This window comes from Rana temporaria, chromosome 7 (genome assembly GCF_905171775.1).
Source record: "Rana temporaria chromosome 7, aRanTem1.1, whole genome shotgun sequence".
NCBI classification, from domain to species: Eukaryota; Metazoa; Chordata; class Amphibia; order Anura; family Ranidae; genus Rana; species Rana temporaria.
This window is the reverse complement of record NC_053495.1, coordinates 176,867,344-176,888,818: the sequence shown is the minus strand read 5'-3', so window position 1 is coordinate 176,888,818 and position 21,475 is coordinate 176,867,344. Positions and strand designations below refer to the sequence as shown.

At 41.5% G+C, this 21,475-nt stretch overlaps 1 protein-coding gene and 1 long non-coding RNA gene across 2 annotated transcripts in view; one reads left to right on the top strand and one right to left on the bottom strand.

Annotated features, from left to right (window-relative positions):
• AGBL4 (AGBL carboxypeptidase 4) overlaps positions 1-21,475 on the bottom strand; it is a 2,019,815-nt gene that overhangs the window by 98,805 nt on the left and 1,899,535 nt on the right. The gene's annotated exons all lie outside the window — the stretch shown is intronic.
• On the top strand, positions 6,665-11,317 carry LOC120945939. The gene is made up of 2 exons (XR_005750630.1): positions 6,665-6,931; positions 11,131-11,317. It is a non-coding gene; the product is annotated as an uncharacterized LOC120945939 (long non-coding RNA).

The following is a 21,475-nucleotide window of genomic DNA, read 5'->3' as shown; positions in this document are numbered from 1 at the left end:
CAACTCTTGTGGGAAGGCTGTCCACAAGGTTTAGGAGTGTGTCTATGGGAATGTTTAACTATTCTTCCAGAATCGCATTTGTGAGGTCAGATACTGATGTTGAACAAGAATGCCTGGCTCACAGTCTGTGCTCTAATTCATTCCAAAGAAGTTCTATCAGGTTGAAGTCAGAACTCTGTGCATGCTAGTCATGTTCCTCCACCCTAAACTTGCTCATCCATGGCTTTATGGACCTTTGTGTGCTGGTCCAAATCATTTGGTGGAGGGGGGATTATGGTGTGGTTTTTTTTTTCAGGGGAAGGCCGTGGGCAGCCTTCCCAGAAGAGTTGAATCTGTTATAGCTGCAAAGGGTGGGCCAACTCAATATTGAACCCTACAGACCAAGACTGTGATACTAGAAGGCAGACATCCCAATACTTTTGGTAATATTGTGTTTTTTATTATGCCCTGTGAATATGCACTGCTGTGTCACAAATTTCACAGAGCCTGCCTTCTAAACTACAGAGCTCATAAGAGGAGGAGTCTCAAGAGGTGGAGACAGTACAGGAATCACTGCTTGCAGACAGCAAGGTACCATGGGATATGTAGTCCATGGAAATTGAAGGTAAACAGCTGAGGAGAAGCTGCAAAGGATGCAGGGTAACCAGAAAGTTACTGAAAGAGATTCCTATGAATTAATAAATTACAAGTATCCTTTAACATTTTTATCTCCTGGTGCTCGATATGCTGTATATGCTTTTATTTGTTGATCACTACAATAAAGATTTTGGCATCCTTCCGGAGTGTGCTGCCATTCATCCATTTTTCCCTGTTGATCTCGGAGGTAAGCCGGGTGGGCACTTCTGCTTTGGAAGCAACATTAGACTTGCAGCACTCACGCCTTGAGCAACGTTTCCTCATCATTGGACAAGTACCATCTGCCCCTGTGGCAGACGGACTTGTAGTGTCAATGGGCTGCAGGGGCGTTGATGAGCACTTTCGTAGTCCAATGACATGTCAACTGGCTTTCAAACAGAAAGCTCATACTGATGTAAGGGCTGAAAACCGGAGAACATCTGCAGGAGCTCACATTGCATCAGTGATCTACTGAATGTGGGTGCAATGCTTTCTCCAGGCTCTTGCATAGAGAAATAATAAATGTACGTTTTTACTGCAGAAATAAGTATAGTTATTATTTTAATAATGCAAAAATTTGTTTTGCCAGACAGAAAAGGTGACGTGAGGTTAAACTGAATGTGCAGTGAGGGACCAAGCTAAAGCTACACAGAACAATACAAATGTAATAATGGTGTGTGTAATTTATCTTTCTTCTTACAGTAAGTAGTTAAAGTGGAGGTTCACCCTAAAAACAAATTTTTAACATTAGAGCCAGCATACTAAGTACATTTACTTTCGGCAGGTCATTTTTTTTTCTCTGTACTTACCTTTATATCCTGATTTTGTCCAGGGCTTCCGCGTTCTGATGACTCTGGGACTGGGCGTTCCTATCCCAGCCTCAGAGTTCCGATGACTGCGGGACTGGGCGTTCTTATCCTTCGGTTCAATGATTGACGGCTTGTGAAACAGGTCCCCTGTCGCACAACGCGCGTCACCAGATTCCCGGAGATAGCCGAGCTGCGAGTCGGCACTATACGGCGCCTGCACCCGCCGTGTAGGGCTGACTGCGCAGGGGCCGTATAGTGCCGACTCGCAGCTCGGCTATTTCCGAAAATCTGTTGACGCGCGTTGTGCGACAGGGGACCTGTTTCACAAGCCGTCAATCATCGAACCGAAGGATAGGAACGCCCAGTCCCGCAGTCATCGAAACCCGGAAGGCCTGGACAAAATCAGGATATAAAGGTATGCACAGAGAAAAAAAAAATGACCTCCAGAAAATAAATGTCCTTAGTATCATTAGTATGCTAGATCTAATTTAAAAAAAAAAAAACATTTTTGGGTGAACCCCCGCTTTAAGCATAGTCAAAGTACTGTATATACAGTATATAGTACATTACACAAATTCTGGCATTATGTGTTTTAAAAGAATACAGTATAAAGCCAGCCATAGATGAAGCTTCTTCCCCACAACCCTGGGCAGTGGTTGTGGAGGTCTGTGGGCGGGAGGCTCATCGGAATCTGGAAGCACCCTTTAACAAGGGGGCTGCCAAATTCGCCCCCCCCCATGTAAATGAGTATGGGGTACATAGTTTAAAAAAAAGGTCTGCGACGTTGGCTCCGCTTTATAGCTACCGCTAAATAAACCAGGGGGTGGGGCACCCAATGACATCCCTGGGTGACCCTGCCACTTTCAAAGGCATTTACGGGGCATGCTGGGGGGACGTCATCAGCAGCGGAGCTGTCAGTCAGCGGGAGCCAGTTTTGGGTGTGGACCTTTTTTAAAAAGAAAACTTATGTGGGTCAGCGTTCTTCATGATTGACAATGGATCTACACTTTTTTAATAAATGGCTTGTCAAAAACTGTCTCCTGCCTTTATTTACACTACCTTTTTTTTATTGTGAATGAGTAGGGACTATGAATCCCATACTCAAATTGGTGGGGGGCGGAATATGGGGGTCCCCTTGTTAAAGCCCACAGACCCCCATAACCGTTGCTAAGGGTTGTGGGAAAGAAGCCCTTATCCCCAAAGGTGCTTTGGGGTAGTCCCCCTGCCCCAAATCCCCCCCCCCCGTGAGGGCATTTAGCCTGGTATGGTTCTGGAGGGGTGGGGTCACTCGCTTATGCCCCTTCCCTTTCCTGGCCTGCCGGGCTGCATGCTCAGATATGGGTCTGGCATGGACCGTGTTTTTTTTGTTTGTTTTTTAATCCCATCATTCTTTTGTTTATAGTCAGCTGTCAGTGGGGAATCCTGGTGACAGCTGATGAGTCATCGGTTGTTAAGGATGTGGCGGTCGCCCACTCCTTAACAACCCAATATTAATTGCTAAACATCGGCACAAAAACTGTAAAACACCAACTTGAAAACACTAATATGAACGTTTTTCTGTCATTTTTTTTAAGTTCCTAGTTTGCATGGAGCCTTAGATTACCTGTAGGTCCAGTAAATGTCTCCTAAACTTGTGGTGCTTAGTAAAATATTCACACGTCACTGGCGCATGCGCACAACACTCAGAATTGATCATACTGAGTATGCCGATAATTGAGAGAGCTGTGTCGCGGCTGTAACTCCTGTACGGTTGCACGGAAGTGACATCACCATGGCACGCCCATTCAAACGGCATAAGAGAATGAACCCGGAAGAAAGACCAAGTGCAGATGAAAGTACAGATGGTGGTGACAATGTGCCGCTGAAGGACTTTGTTTTAAGGTAAGTCTGTCATAATGTGCTAGTATGCGGTTCATTTTAGCACATTATTATTATTATTATTATTATTATTATTATTATACAGGATTTATATAGCTCCAAAAACTTGCACTTTAAAACATGAGGGCAGACAGTACAGTTACAATACAATTCAATAAAGAAGGAATCAGAGGGTCCTGCTCATTAGAGCTTACAATCTAGAAGGGAGGGTCAAGTGATACAAAAGGAGATAACTGTGGGGAAGAGCTGAAGGAGAAAATACAAGTACAGTTGTTAGGTAAGGGCAGGATAGGCTTCTCTGAAGAGATGGATTTTCAGGGATCGTCTAAAAGAAATAAAGAGTAGGAGATAATCGGACACATTGGGGTAGGGAGTTTCATAGGATGGGAAAGGCTCTGGAAAGGTCCTGGAGGTGATAACTGGAGAAGATGACAAGGGAGCTAGAGAGTAGGAGGTCTTGGGAGTTATGAAGAGAACGATTAGGTTGGTATTTTGAGACTAGGCTAGTGATTTAGCTGGGGGTCGAGTTGTGGATGGCCTTGTAAGTTGTTAGTATTTTTAACTTATTTTCTTGAGGGATGGGAAGTCAATAGAGGGATTGACAGAGAGTAGTAGCAGACACTGAACCTCTGGTAAGGTGGATGAGCCTGGCAGCAGCATTCATAACGGACTGGAGAGGGGGTAGCCTAAGTAGAGGTAAGCCAATGAGAAGGAAGTTGCAGTAGTCGAGGAGAGAGATGACCAGGGAGTGAATTAAGAGCTTAGTGGTGTCATTGGTTAGAGAGGGGAGTATTTGGGAGTTTTTTTGGATGTTGCGAAGGTTGAGGCTGCAAGATTTGGACAGTGATTGAACGTGGGGCTGAAAGGAGAGTTTAGAGTCTAGAATTACACCTAGAACCTTGGCGTGCAGGGATGGGCTTATAGTTGTGCCATCAATCTTGACAGGGAGATCAGGGGAATGTGCATGTGGGGGAGGAAAAATGATGAGCTCGGTTTTTGGATAGCTTGAGTTTGAGGAAGTGGTGTGACATCCAGGCTGATGTCTGTGAGTAAATTAGTGATACGTGAGGAAACTCAAGGAGTGAGCTGAGGGGTAGAGAGATAAATGTGGGTGTCATCGGCATATAGATGGTATTGGAAGCCATGGGAAACTATCAGCTGACACAGGGAGAAGGTCTAGATTGAGAATAGGAGAGGTCCAAGAACAGAACTTTGGGGGACCCTGACAAAGAAAGGAAAAGGAGAGGAGGAAGTCGAATTGTAAATAACACTAAAGGTGCGGTGGGATAAGTGGGAAGAGAACCGAAGGGAGCTGCGGTGGCTCAACGCGATTGGCACTGCGCTGACAAGCCATTCACCTCTGCAGCTAGTGGTTCGGATCCCGGTCTCGGCTACATGTGAATTGAGTTTGGTAAGCCTGCGCTTAGTACGCCCACCCCCCTCCCACAAAAACCACCACACTTACACGCACTCGAAATTGGTTTAACATGCACGCACTTTGACCATGCGGTCTCAAAAAAAGAGACGAGAGAGGCGAAGGACTAACAGGGCTGGTTGAGCGGGCTAGATCCTCTCACTTCCTTATAGGGAGTCCCTTTGCCCCGTTGGGCTTCAAAGCGGAGAAGGTAGGGCGGGCTGTGTGGGAGGACCCCCTCACGCACCCGCCATTGCCACCCGGGGCATGGAGAAAGGTGGCAGATTGCCTCTGGGGGAGGCCTGCCTACTCCCAACTCCTGCAGTCCGGCCCCTCTCTCGAGTACACGCACAAAATACACTTAAAAAAAAAAAAGTGGGAAGAGAACCAGCAAAGAGTAACGTCACGGAGACCAAAGGCATGGAGTGTTTTGAGGAGGAAGGGATGTGATGGATCAGGTATATTTTTTGTATATACAAGTGCTTTCTTATTCCTTACTAAAAAAACTGAGGGATGGCTAGCAGCTTCTCTCACTGCCCGTGTGAGGTATCATGTTTCTGTACAGCAGCAGACTCTTATCATTAACTCTGTACATCCCTGGCTCAGCCTCCATACCATCCAGCTCTCTTCTTCACAGCAACAGGTGATTTCAGTGTTACAGCCTCTCCAACAGCTCCCCCTCCCATCGAGTGAAGAATGTGTGACTAAGATGGCGCCTTCGTCTAGGACTACACCCAACATAATGACGCCCAGATCCTAGAGGAAGTTCACCTTACATGAACATGACCAATCAGAAGCTACAAGTATCTAGATAATGTTATGCTAATGATGCACTTGCTCACAGCATTGGAAACAGAGAGTTTGGTCAGCGGGACTTTAAATGAGGCCAATCACCATGCGGAGTAAGCATATAAGGTATACAGTATTGCTTAATTAGGTTCCAACACAAAAGGGGGGAGTTGGTTGAGGACTTACAATGAGAGGTGTGTAACAAAGAGCTGTCTTAGCAAAGAGCATTTTATTATGCCTTGTGATATAATATAAAGCATACTGAATGACAAAAATTGCATCCACAAAATCGCATAAACATGCTACAGATTACATATGCATAATAACACCATGGTACTTGGCATATCGTGGAGTAAGGGCGAGTCCTGCACAACATGAACCACTGGAGGGGCTTGATATTATAATGAGAATCTAGGAGTAAAACAGTATACAAAACATAAAATCATCTGTATGAACATCATGCATCTATGTAAGCCCGACGTGTTTCGTTAGGATATACCAACTCTTCAGGGGCGAATGCAGTGGTGATGTCAACTGTATAGATGTGAGCACGGGACCAGAGCCGTTAAAATTGTCTGGCATGGGAGCTGAGGTAGGGACATGTGGACAAACAGGGAGCACTGTACAGTAGATTCCCCGATGTGTGCATGTGGAAGACAGTGGGCCGACACTTCTTGTTGGATCACATGGAATTAAAAAGCCAAGCATAAGTGAAAGCTTGCATGTGAAGGTGTTTTTTTTTCTTGCTCACAGCATTAGTCGCTCACCTATAAAACCCCATGCACCCAGACGCAATAAAGGAAGTAACACATACCTGAGCACGGTTTCAGTGTGGTTCTTCTCGTGCATGCACCACACTACATAGGTTTAATCAGGACGGGGGCCGATACTCACCAGACGATTGGTCTGATCCAAAACAGCGGTAGTCAACAATATCAAAGGCAGCAGAAACATTATTTTTCTTTATTCTAGGAGTTTACTACCACTTTAACTAGTGTGCATCCCAAGAATCATGGCAAGTAATAGAATAGCAGCTTCCATTGCAGGCTTCTCACACAGACATTTTTCTTTTATGCCCCTGACATTTTTTGGTAATCTGTTGTTCTTATCTGGTGCATGATCAGGCTCAGGTATGCATGCATGAGGGAATCACCTGATCCCCTGACCTACAGTATCTTTTATTGTAGTCCACCTTTTTCATGCTTTCTTTATACATTTTTGAAACCGCTGCAGATCAAAGTTAACAGTGAGATGGCTGTGTGCACAGAGACATCAGAGGACTTCAGGTTGGCAATAGTGCGTATTACAATCACACAGTTTCCAACCCCCAACACTGAAAAGATTTTTGCTTTTTCTTTCTACAGAAGAAATTGTGAGTGTTTGACTTTCCTCTCTGCCATCTGGAGTTCCCCCAGGGGTTTGGAAGGTAATAACTATTAAAATGTTAGCACCATTTGTCTAATGCAATTCCACGCTCCACATCTATCACTGGCGAGCTCCAGTTTCATTTACACTTCAAAAATAATTTAAGGTTTTCACTGTGAAGGTTAGAAAGTTTTCACCACTCGCAGCTAATATCTGCACTGTTTACATGTTATAATGTCTGTCTGACCTTTTCTGAGCCAGCGTGGCCAGCAGGCCCCCTGTGCCCTACCTGGAAAGTAATATGTGAGAAGGCAGGAGATTCTCTGTTAACATGCCAATGGAATGAACACATTAATGCCACGTACACACGATCGGAAATTCCGACAAGAAAAGTCTGATGTGAGCTTTTGGTTTGAAATTCCGACCGTGTGTAGGCTCCATCGGAATTTTTCTGTCGGAATTTCCGCCAAGAAAAATTTGAGAGCTGGTTCTCAAATTTTCTGACGGGAAAAGTTATTGTCGAAAATTCAGATTGTCTGTATGCAATTCCGACATGCTCGGAATCATTGAACTTCATTTTTCTCAGCTCGTTGTACTTTACAGCGTCTTGACGGTAGGAATTTTGTGTGACCGTGTGTATGCAACACAAGTTTGAGCCAAAATTCCATCGGAAAAAAATCCACAATTTTCTTGCCGGAATTTCCGATTGTGTGTACGCGGCATTAGGGTTTATTTACACTCTTGTGTTTTAATGAAGTCCTGGTTCGCCATTGTAAAAAGAGAGTCTGTTCCTATATCAGTGCTGCAGAGCGTTTTCTGAGTTTTAGTGCATTGGAAGGTTCATAGAAGTCAACGACGGCGCATAAAAATGTATAAAACTTGCATTGGCAGTAGATATTAAGAAGCCTTCATCTCTCCCTCCTCTTAGCTCTCTCCATCTCAAAGTTACATAGTTAGTCTGGTTGAAAAAAGCCCATCTAGTTCAATCAATAAAATCTCCCTCTCCCTCCTCTTATGACCAAAAGTTTACCTACCCTGGTGATTTTTGCCTGATAACACGCACACAAGTTGACACAAAGGGGTTTAAATGGCTATTAAAGGTAACCATCCTCACCTGTGTTCTGTGTGCGTGTAATTAGTGTGTGTGTATAAAAGGCCATTGAGTTATATATATATCCAAGGAATTGAGAATGCCAATCAGCAGTGTTCAAACTCTAATCAAGAAGTGGAAAATAAAGGGTTCTGTTGAAACCAAACCACGGTCAGGTAGACCAACTAAAATTTCAGTCACACCTGCCAGGAAAATTGTTCGGGATGCAAAGAAAAACCCACAAATAACTTCAGGTGAAATACAGGACTCTCTGAAAACATGTGGTGTGGCTGTTTCAAGATTCAGAACAAGTAGGCACTTGAAAAAAGATGGGCTGCATGGTCAAGTCTCCAGAAGAAAGCCTCTACTACGCAAATGCCACAAAGTATCCCGCTTACAATATGCCAAACAGCACAGAGACAATCCTCAAACCTTCTGCCACAAAGTCATTTGGAGTGATGAGATCAAAATGTTGCTTTTTGGCCACAAGCATAAACACTACATTTGGAGAGGAATCAGCAAGACCTATGATGAAAAGTACACCATTCCTACTGTGAAACACGGAGGTGGTTCGCTGATGTTTTGGGGATGTGTGAGCTACAAAGGCACAGGAAATTTGCCGTTGTCACAATTGTTGGCAAGATGAATGCGGTATGTTATCAAAAAATACTGGAGGAACATTTGCATTCATCAGCCAGGAAGCTGCGCATGGGACGTACTTGGATTTTCCAACATGACAATGATCCAAAACACAAGGCCAAGTCGACCTGTCATTGGATACAGCAGAATAAAGTGAAGGTTCTGGAGTGGCCATCTCAGTCTCTTGACCTCAATATCATTGAGCCACTCTGGCGAGATCTCAAACATGCCGTTCATGCAAGACAGCCCAAGAATTTACAGGAACTGGAGGCTTTTTGCCAGGAGGAATGGGCAGCTTTACCATCTGAGAAGATAAAGAGCCTCATCCACAAATACCACAAAAGACTTCAAGCTGTCATTGATGTTAAAGGGGGCAATACATGGTATTAAGAACTGGGGTATGTAAACTTTTGATATGGGTCATTTGGCTAGTTTTTGTTGCCATTATGATTTTAAAAAGAGTAAACGCATTTGATTGATAATAAATGGCTTCAGCCAAACACTTATGCCGCGTACACACGACTGTTTTTCCTGTCCTGCAAAAAAAATGTGTTTTTCTCGACGTGATTCCTCTCAAGCCTACCTTGCATACACACGTTCATGAAAAAAACCAGTCGCGCAAAGCATGCTGATTTACAATGACGGGACTATAAAGGGGAAGTTTCTTTCAAATGGCGCCACCATTTGGGCTGCTTTTGGGCTGCATACTTGATTCTAAGCATGCATGTTTTTTTTCCCCCTCAGAAAAGCATACACACGAGCGATTTTCGCGATGAGAAAAAGAACGACGTGAAAAACGACGAGAAAAAATAGAGCAGGTTCTATTTTTTTGAGGGCAGTTTTCTCGTCGAGAAAAATTCTATGGAGCATACTGTACACAGGACCAGTTTTCACGACCAATCTAAAAAATGGCAGTTTTCTCATCATGAAAAACGGTCATGTGTACACGGCATAACCATGGGTGAAAGAAAAGTTTTCGTGTTATCATTCATATTCTCTGAAAAATGGCCAAGAAATCATAAATTTGGCCAGGGTATATAAACTTATGAGCACAACTGTATACCTCTAAGTGGACCCTGAGGCCTCATACACACGACCAAACATGTCCGCTGAAACTGGTCCGCGGACCAGTTTCCGCGGACATGTCCGACCGTGTGTAGGGCCTAGCGGACAGTTTTCGTGCCGAGCGGACAGGTTTCCAGCGGACAAAAGTTTCTTAGCATGCTAAGAAACTTGTCCGCTGGAAAGCTGTCCGTCGGACATGTCCGATGGTTAGTATGACTCATTGGACATGTCCGCTGGTTATGACGTATAACCAGCGGCCCGAAATCCCGCGCATGTGTCGAATTGATTCGACGCATGCGTGGAAGCATTGAACTTCCGTGTCAGAGAATGTCGGTGTCTTCTACGTCACCGCCTTCTCTGTCCGCGGGGATTTTGGTCTGATGGTATGTACACACATCAGACCAAAACCTCCCAGCAGACATGTCCGATGAAAGCGGTCCGCGGACCGTTTTTATCGGACATGTTCGGCCGTGTGTACAAGGCCTAAAACAATGGTTTCTCATCTTTGCTATGAATTGTTTTTAATTATAGACAGGACTTGTGTAAGGACAACAATGAACTGAGCTTTCTAATTTTACACATTTTTGGAAACTCTGCTGAGATATACAGAAAAACAGGATCACTGGTTCAGAAAACTATTGCTGTCTGCTTCTTATAATGTCAGGAGTCAAACTTGGTATACAACAGTAAGGTAATGACAGCACAAGGCTCTCAGTAAGCACTGCTGCTCTGTACCCGCAGCTTTGTAGATGATACAGTGCCCCTCTGTGCCCATTATGCTGGACGTACTGTAGGCTTGTGATACACAGCCTCAGTGTGCCCAGCGCCTTGGCGTTTCAGCAGGTCCAGAATGCACTGCCGCTCTGTGACCATTGCAGTCACAATGCGCTGACATTTTATAGGTGTTATTTCCAGTCTCTAGTATGTGGAATTGGATTCTTGGGAATTGTCTGTACGTTCTCCTTGTTTGTGCACAGCCTATTAGCGCAAAACACAACCAGCTTGAATCATGTAAATGTTCCTGGCGAATTGCAAATATTATCCTGCTCTGGCTTTCTGCAAAGGCGATCAGTCAAACGTACTATACTCTGCACCCGCCAAACAACATGAAAAGATAAAATGATTATGGGTGACCAGGTGTACAGTTATAAGAATAAATCAATACATACATTAGAACATATATAATCACTGCTTCTCATGGGGCAAAAATTGTCTAGAAGTAAGTACAGTAAATCATAGCAACAAATCGGCTTCCAAAGATAAATCCGCTTTAAAGAACAACTGTAAACTCTCTCCTCTTCCCCAGAAATATACGTTTTAATTCATGCACCATTTACAGTATAAAGTTAAACACTATTAATAACAGCACAGCTATGCATGTTATTGGAATAATTCAGTTGTCATTATTCTTTCCTGTTTTAAACTGCCATATGCTGCAGATTGGATTCAATTTTTACTTTTTACAGTTGGTAGTGTTGGCTTTCCCGGTTGTTCTGACTTTGAAGAAGGGGAGGAATCCTGTCACTGCGGTTGCAAAGAAGAAGACTATGATTAAGCCCAATGGGGTGAAATGCATTAACGGGGCATGACCACAGGCAGGGACTGCGCAGGAAGTCAGTGTGGCTAAATAAAGTATCCATGGTTATGACGATACCAGTGTGTGGCTTCAATTTCATGTTGTAGAGCAAGGAGGAAGAATTATTGAATGGGCAATTTTCTGCTCAGTTGCAGAAAATCATAGTAGACTTGATACTGAACTAAAAAGCTAATGGTGAAACATCTTAAATTACAAAACTAATGTTACAAATTATATATATATATATATATATATATATATATATATATATATATATATATATATATATATATACATACACACACACTATATTGCCAAAAGTGTTGTAGTGTTGTGACACCTGCCTTTACATGCACGTGAACTTTAATGGCACCCCAGTCTTAGTCCGTAGGGTTCAATACTGATTTGGCCCACCCTTTGATACTGATTTGGCGCACCTTTGGCAGCTATCCATGTCTTTATGGACCTTGCTGTTTGCACTTGTCCAAATCATTTACCAAGACATTTTGGACAATTTCATGCTCCCAACTTTGTTGGAACAGTTTAGGGTTGGCCCTTCCTGTTCCAACATGACTGCGCACCAGTGCACAAAGCAAGATCCATAAAGGCATGGTTGAGCGAGTTTGGGGTGGAGGAACTTGACTGACCATCAAAGAGCCCTAGCCTCAACCCGATAGAACACCTTTGGGATGAATTAGAGCAGAGACTGCAAGCCAGGCCTTCTTGTGCAACATCAGTGCCTGACCTCAGAAATGCGCTTCTGGAAGAATGCTGAAACATTCCCATAGACACACTCCTAAACCATTGTGGACAGCCTTCCCAGAAGAGTTGAAGCTGTTATAGCTGCAAAGGGTGGGGCAACTCAATATTGAACCCTACGAGCTAAGACTGGGATGACATTCAATTCATGTGCTTGTTAAGGCTGGCATCCCAATACTTTTGGTAATATAGTGTATATTAAAGGTGTAAAAAGATTAACAAACAAAAAACAAAATAGTTAAATTCTTATTGGCTACTAAAATGGAAAGGAAAAAAAAGCACGCCCAAATGCTGCAATTAGTTAAAGATCAAAATCTTTCAAATTCAATTAGGAGCATTTAGTTCCCCTTTACGCATAAATGTGGGAATTAACTGACTTGTGAGAAATCCACTGTATGTGTGTATGGCCAGCCTAAGCTCCTCCATAGTGGAGATAATGCCATCAAATGTCTTTTGATCATTTCACCAGAGCTGAAAGAAACAATAACATTGGAATATAGCTCTACTTTATCAGTAATGCCTTGCCTGTTTACAGAACATTGGGAATTCTCCAAATATAGTTTAGACTCAAGTTGCTACAAGTTGAATGTGTACAACAGGCATGGGCTTAAAAGAGTTAGTTAACAGTGGCAAAGGTTGTGAATATTATGTTTAAATGCTTGAATAATACTGAATTCTACTTGAGCTGTGATCCTGACCTCATCCTTGGCAAGCAGCCACAGCAAATGTGAGGAAAGGTGGAAGTAGCTTCCCAAACACATTGGTTTCTTAGTACACAAATAAGAATCGGCTCTTTACACAAAGTCAATTTAGAGCTTTCGTTTCCTCAAAGATGTTTTGAAAAATAAGTGCAATTCATTGAAATGTTGCCATTTTGAGTAATTGCAGTAGTCTCACCAGAGAAGGTAAAATTACGATTTTTTTTTTTTTTTTTTTAGCGTGTCGTGGTTTATAAATGACTCCCGGGGTTAAGGAAGCTCTGTTTACTATCCTGGACCTGTTGTACCAAATCAGCTCTTCCTCATTTGATGCTTATATTCATAGAAAGAAAATAATCTAAGATGGGTGACTTGGAACAAAGAGAAGGCAAATGTATTAAATAATTTTTTTAGCTGTGTGTATACAAAAGAGCATGGGGGAGCTCATGTCCATAATAGGGAAGGTATTAACACAGCCCCAAATGATCCACTATGGCTCAAAATGTATACAGTCCAGAAATATTTATACAGAATAAAGGTGGATAAAGCACCTGGACCAGATGGCATATGTGATAGACTCACCCGGGACAGAGGCTTTTGGAGGGGACTGGATGCTAGCCTCTTCTTGCCTACCGACTATGGGCATTGGCATTTGAGAGAGCTGCAAGCATTTAGGAAGATGTTCTGTTATGTAATACAAAAGGACATTATAAAAAAAGGCCATGATGGTCTCTGCCAGCTTGGGACTCATAGCAGAGGCTGATGTCATCAGCAAGCAAACTGTCTGGAGTCCCCTGCCTTAATGTGTTTATTGTAAGTAGGTTTCCTGCTTTAGTCTGTTGCCTACTAGGCAGAGGAGGGGGAGATCACTGCTTGTATTGTTATTGTGCTAATTAACTCTGCTATTATTTGAAGGTGTTCTGTGTTTATACTTATGATAATGTGTATTGTTTCTTCTAAGCTAGAAGAGGGCAAGGCTGACCCAAAAGGTCAGACTTCTGAGTCACTTAGACTGGTTAACTGACTAGTTAATTAGCTTGTGTTAAGTTATGTTTCTGGTTACAGTTTGTATTGAACCTCCTTCTCAAGTGTATAAAAGCCTGTATTCTTGTTCAAAAAAACAGTTCTTATTCTAGTTCACTCCAAAACTGGTACTGCCTAGTTCTTGGGGTAACTTAGCCAGATCCACTGGTCTTGTGTTCCAGAGTTTAGGAAGCGATATACTGACGGAAGCACTCAAGCGGAGTGTGGGACGTTCAGTTACAGCAACAGCATCCATCCACAGGTCCTAAAAGAATTGATCTCTCTTTTTTCAAAGCCATTGTTTCTAATTTTTAGGGATTCTTTAATGACTGGACCACCGGATTAGCGTAAGGCCAATATGATGCCTATATTTAAAAAGGGATCAAAGTCTTTACCTTTAGTATAGACCTGTTAGTTTAAATTGTTGGGAAGATATTGGAGAGTTTAATAAAAGACTAGTGTTGCTCACGAATATTCGCATTGCGAATATTCGTTACGAATATGGCATATTCAAATATTCGCGAATAACTCGAATTTCGCGGCCAATATTCGCTATTCCGAATATTCATATTTTTTCAATTTTATTTTTAAAACAGATCACATCCTAGTGATCTCCATCGACGTCTAAAAGCATTGCTGGTATGATTAGAGACCCTGGGCCGAGTAGCTAAGCTGAGGCGATCCTTTTATGTTGCCGAATATTCACAATCGCGAATATTCGATTTCCGAATATTCGCAAATACTTTCTCCACCCTTCTTTTGCATCAGAGCCAATCAGAGTTCTCCTACCACAGTTGTCATAGGAGAGAGTGGAGTGTTTCTGTGCGTTTTTCCAGTGTATCACATCTTCAAAGAATTTTCCATCTTTTGTCCCGTGTCATCATCATTTGCATTTCACCTCTTTAATGAGAATAATAACTGTTTAACATAAAGACATTTAAGAGATGTCAACGTAAACGTTTTTTTTTTTTTTTTTTCATTTATTTTCCCTTTATTATTAATTATTATTATTTTTGTATTGAAGGTATGTCAGACTATCTTCTATGTATGTACATATGTTCTTCCATGAGAGAGATTATTATATACATATATGTCATGTTATACATATTATATATACTCTATTATATAGACAAGTGGGTGACTAAAGCGCTAGCCAACAGTGAAAATTAAAAGTGACCAGTGAAAAACAAAATGCTGCTCAAATCTAAAATGTGCTAACAACAAATAAAGGTCTGAATAAAGAATGATGAGCGCAAACTGAAAATCTAAAAGTGAATATAAAGACAGTCCATAGGGGACTGATAACAATCAATAAAGATATGCAGTGAATTCAAAATTAGTGAAATAACCCAAAACTGATAATAAATCCAAAAATAAAAGTCCAAATATATAAATCAAAGTTTGGATAAATCAATCTAGTGTGCCAGTGATAAACAAAACTTCTGCACTTCGGGCATCAATGTGGACAATCTTGATAACTCTTTGCTTAGCCTGGGCTCGCAGTGCGCTTACCTCCAGACACTAGGTCATGCGTGTCAACGAAATCCTCCCAAAACTGGAACAGAATCCAAACAGTGGGTAACACGTGTTGCACGGAATCTTCCCAGTGCTGAGATAGAATCGAGGGGCGTTCTCTGTATCCAATACCAGTATAGGTCCAGGCGCAGCGAAGTCGACTCCACAGGATAGCCACAAGGTGTATCAGGAGCAAATGTAGAAATAAAAAGCTCTCATGGTGAAGTACAAAATACACATCCAAAAAAACCTTTTAAAAAACCTTTCAAGAAACCGTACTGGAATCGTCGTAACTCTGAGAGGGACTATAGGGATAATAGGGGGCCAATTTATTATCCGCCACCCCATAATCCCAACCCTCACTATCCCCAATACTATAATTATCCGCAACGGAGTCCAATCCCCACACATAACCGATTTGAACCTCTGCGTCAATACCAAGATCACCACCCTTACCATGCACCTTACTATGCACATAATTCCCATGAGTCTTTTTTAGACCGGGATCGGAGGAATCACTCTCCGAGACGGTACCCCCAAGATCCTTACTCATCCCCAAGGAGGCAGACACGGGAGGATCAATCTCCAAGAAGAACAAAGGAATATCAGAGATCCCCAAGAAAGCCTCACAACGTAAAGGAAACCCGAATTCCCAAAGAAAACGGGGATGTAGAGGAGGAAAGAGATCCAAAAAGAAAAAGAGTGGAAGGGGGGAGGGGGTCTTCAACCTAAGTGGCAAGGAGCTGACTGCAGAAGAAATTTTGGTATTAGAGGGTGGTCTTAAACATGCACCAGTGAAGAACCTTAATAAATTTGAAACTTTTATAGGCATACAAAAATATATCAGGAAAATGAACATTAAAAAATATTTTTTAGGTAATCCAATCAAATATGGATCTTCCACATTGACATCCACAAATCCCATTCAACATAGTACACTCCGCAATAATTCTGTGTTTAATCCACAGGTCAGCAATAATCCAAATATTGAAGTTTTCAAAAAATTAGTCCTTCAGGACCTTGATGGACTAAAACTGAAAAAAGCGAGTGATCCCATACATCTCAAAAAGGGAATGCAGTCCCTGAAAAAACTCAAAGACATTGTAATTAGACCTGCCGATAAGGGAGGAGGAGTTGTGGTTCTATCCAAAGAACAATACAATACAGAACTCCTGAGACAACTGGAAGATACTGAGACCTACACCAAATTATTAGGAAATCCCACCTCCAAATACAAGGAGCAATTGAAACAACTTATTCATTTGGGAGTGAAAGGTGATATCCTGAATAAAAAAGAATCCGTATTTTTATTACCGGAAGTTTGTAGAATACCGATAATATACATCATTCCGAAAATACATAAAGATAAGCTCAACCCACCAGGCAGACCCATCGTCAATGGTGTTGACTCACTCACAGCCAGGATGGGTCAATACCTTGACCAATTTTTGCAACCAGCTATTCAGCAAACCAAAGCATATCTAAGAGATACTAAACATGTTTTGCAGCTATTAGAAGAGGTACCTGTTGTGGAGGGACAAACCTGGATCGCCACGGCAGATGTATCCTCTTTATATACAATAGTAAAACATCACCAAGCTTGTAGTGCTACGAAGTGGCTTTTGAGAAATTATACTATGCTCATTTGCAAGCAACGGAAATTTCTCATTAAATGCTTGGAATTCTGTCTGAAATCTAATTATTTCTGGTACAATCAATCGTACTATAACCAAAGAACCGGCATCGCCATGGGCGCAAAATTTGCACCCTCGGTGGCTAATGCCTTCATGGCACAGTGGGAGGAGAGTGCCATTTATTCCAATACCCCCACTCAATTAGTATTCTACAAAAGATACATCGATGATGTGCTCATGGTGTGGAAAGGTACCAAGGAAACATTTGAGAATTTCTGTGCAGAATTAAATATTAATGATCAAAACATTAATTTGGTGTTCAATATTAGTGACAAATCAGTAAATTTTTTGGATCTAGATATTACTATATCAACCAACAAATTGATTACCAAAACACACTTTAAAAGTGTTGATTCTAATAGTTATTTGTCACTGAATAGCTGTCATCATAAATCATGGTTGCTAAATATTCCTAAGGGACAGCTGGTTCGTATTAAACGGAATTGCACAAACAATACGGATTTTTTGACTCAGGCAGAGTTCATAGGTGCAAGATTTAAAAACAAAGGATACTCAGATAACTTTATTGATGAACAAATTCAATCAGTTGCGGGTCTAGATCGAAATACGATGCTACAGGGAAATATTAAGAAACAGCGGGATATGATGGCCCCTGCCATTATTTTGGATTACAATATTCAGCATAAAGATGTGGAAAAATTGATCAAAAGACATTGGCATATTTTGAAAGAAGACAGGCATTTAAAATCCATATTGCCAGAAAAACCTAATATTGTGTATAAAAGAGCCCCAACCATAAAAGACATTTTGGTGAAAAATGTGGTTGACCCTCCACCTAAGAGTGGTTATACGTTCTTTAATACGAAGGGCTTTGTTCCCTGTAAATATTGTTATGCCTGTAAACATTCTAAAGGTCCTCAAAAGAAAAGGACTGAGTTCATCTCCACCCATACAAATGAATGTCATATCATTAATGACTTCATTAGTTGCCATACTGAAGGGGTGGTATATGTTCTCCAGTGCTCCTGCAACTTGCAATATGTAGGAAGAACGAAGAGAGCATTAATGGTTCGAATAAAGGAGCATGTTGTTAATATAGAAAATGGCTTCCCGAAGCACAACGTTAGTAGGCATTTTGCGGAGAAACATAATAAAGATCCTAAACAACTAATGTTTTGGGGGATAGATAAATTCAACAAGCCATGGAGAGGAGCCCATTTGGTTAGGACAATAAGTCAGAAAGAATCTCAGTGGATTCACTCTTTAAATACTTTAGTGCCTAATGGGTTAAATGTTGAGTTCGACGTCAACTGTTTTTTAAGCAATTTTTAGTTGTTTTAGATTTCTGGTTTAGAATGCAATGATGTGATCTATTCATTGGAGGGGGATTCACTTGTAAACGCAAGGGGTATCACTCACTCCAGTCTAGTCCAGTACCTCATTCACAATTCAAGATTTTATGTATTTTACATTTTAATATTTTAAATTTTATCTTGAAAGGTTATTAAAATTTACAGACTACCATCAATTAATAATTGGATAATGTTTAGGACCCCATTGGTTAATTGTTATGAAACGTTTATCTATTCAATATTGGTGTCCTTAGTCTGTTATCTTGTCATTTATATACATATTTTATTTTGACAAGTTTTAATGTGGGTTTTACATTTAATTGAATATAATTAATTTTTGGCATTTTGAGTTGTGCATATTCAATATGTCCGTTGTTTTTAGCGTGACATGGTCTGGTCCGTAATTCCGTTACGTCACCAGTTCAAATAAATAAATATTTTTTTCCCTTATCTTTGCCCTTCTCCAAAATGGCCGCAGCCTAGCTCTGTTCAAATGCCATTTTGTAATCTAAAATGGCTGCTGGACCATTTCCTGTTTGTATCAATATAAGGCAGTATCCATTAGTCACTCAGTAACCTCCGATGAAGTCACGTGTCGTGACGTAATGCATAAGGTTAGATGTGACCGGAAGTGACGTGACACCCTGACCGTCCACCGGAAGTGCCGCTGTTTGGCGTTTTATTCGTTTTTTCAATGTAAGCACATTTTTACCTTTATTAAATTTTAAAGTGCTTGCATACTTCACCATGAGAGCTTTTTATTTCTACATTTGCTCCTGATACACCTTGTGGCTATCCTGTGGAGTCGACTTCGCTGCGCCTGGACCTATACTGGTATTGGATACAGAGAACGCCCCTCGATTCTATCTCAGCACTGGGAAGATTCCGTGCAACACGTGTTACCCACTGTTTGGATTCTGTTCCCGTTTTGGGAGGATTTCGTTGACACGCATGACCTAGTGTCTGGAGGTAAGCGCACTGCGAGCCCAGGCTAAGCAAAGAGTTATCAAGATTGTCCACATTGATGCCCGAAGTGCAGAAGTTTTGTTTATCACTGGCACACTAGATTGATTTATCCAAACTTTGATTTATATATTTGGACTTTTATTTTTGGATTTATTATCAGTTTTGGGTTATTTCACTAATTTTGAATTCACTGCATATCTTTATTGATTGTTATCAGTCCCCTATGGACTGTCTTTATATTCACTTTTAGATTTTCAGTTTGCGCTCATCATTCTTTATTCATACTCTATTATATGTTTTTAAACGTTTTCATTAAAGTGGTGGTGATGGTAGGGTTAAGACTATGAATCCTCCCCCTCCCCCTCCCCGTGCTATTGTCCAATGGGATTATTCCTTCCCCTTTATTAACTAGATGGTGGAGCCTGTCCGTGACTTTGATAAAGCGTCCTGGCACGCGAAACATGTCAGTCACGGCTCACCAGTACAATCTTTGATGCCCCTATATGTTTGCAGCAAGCACACTGCAGCTGATGTGTAGTGCCGACACTCGGGAAATTCTCTCAGTGACACTAGCGCCAGCATCTCTACTGCTCGTTTTCTGCCCACACTGATTGGTGCTTTGAGTCACCTGACGCTGGATCGAAGGTGTCCGGACACCACCTGCTCTCTGTGTGACTCCATCAGGCTACCATCCCCCTTTCCTCGCTCCCGTGTGACGCGGCTGCGTCACTGAACCGGCTTGGTGGCTCCCCTCCAGGACTTCCCCTGCCGCTGGAGATTTCTGTTTGCGAGGAAGGTTTCCTTTCCATCAGCCCCTGAGCTAGTGGTCTTTAAACGGCAGTATCCATCTCTGCATGGATATAACTTCTACATCTGCTCCCAGTGTGGCTGTCATCATCCCACCAACGGATTCCATCTCCCTGCATTGAGACGTAGAAGCGGCTGCTTTTATTGAGGTATTGTTTTACCTCTGCATACAAGTGTATGCACACTACCTGGATTCATTCCTAACATCTCCCCCGAAGTGTATGTGTTTTCACTCTACCATCTCCACGTGAACTGCTGCTTATGTTATGCGGACTATTGTTATTAGTTTTTTTAAAAAAAAATTAAAAAATTTTAATGTGCTATTTTCCTGTGTGCTATTTGTGGCTACTTCAATTTTTTCAATTTTTTCAACTTTTCAATTTTTCATGCATATATGTTTTTCCACACATTACAGACTATAAAGTGACATTCACTTAACCCTTGTGCGCTGTATGTTTTTGTTCTTTTGCTTTTTGCCCATGTCTCCTTAGTGGTTGACAGCTGCACGGATTGTGTTTTAGTGAAACTTCTTTAACCACTGACAACACTGTGGTTTACCGTCCTTATGGTGTAGCGCTTCATGCGGGTGTTTCTTTGTATACTTGTATTTTCCAAATCTATGGTTATTCAATATTTATTAAACTAATCAATATACAAATTGGTCAAAGTAAACCCTCAAATCTATATAATAATGTATTTATTTTATTAATACCTTGTTAGTTGCAGGGTCCATTACGTAAAACCACACTTTTTCCAAAGGGCAGGTGAAATTGAATGTTTCAAAATTTCGCAATCAGTTTCGCATTCACATTAGCGAAATTTCGCAATCAGTTTCGCATTCGCATTAGCGAAATTTCGCAATATTGTTTATTCGATAAAATATCACGAATATTCGATTTTAGCGAATATTTCTCGAATATTCGGATATATATTCGTGATATATCGCAAAATCGAATATGGCGTATTCCACTCAACACTATAAAAGACCACATAAATGAGTTATTGCTGTAAAAAAATATTTTAAGCATCAGACAGATGGATTCATGGAAGACAGAAGTTGTCAAACCAATATGATTTTTTTTTTATGAGGACGTAAGTAAAACCTTGGACAGAGGGGTGGCTGTGGATGGAGTATACTTGGATTTTGCAAAAGCATTTGTCACAATTCCCTACACACGGCCAATGTGTAAGGTAAAGTCTATAGCAGGGATAGGCAACCTTGGCACTCCATCTGTGGTTAAACTTCAAATCCCATCATGCCTCTGTTTATAGGAGTGAGGCCTCGTACACACGACAGAGTTTCTCGGCAGAATTCACCGAGAAACTCGGTCAAAACCCGGATTCTGCCGAGAATCTCTGTCGTCTGTACAGTTTTGGCTCGATGGAGCCGCCGAGGAACTCGACGAGAAAATAGAGAACATGTTCTCTATTTTCTCGTTGTCCTCGTTGTTATATAGGAG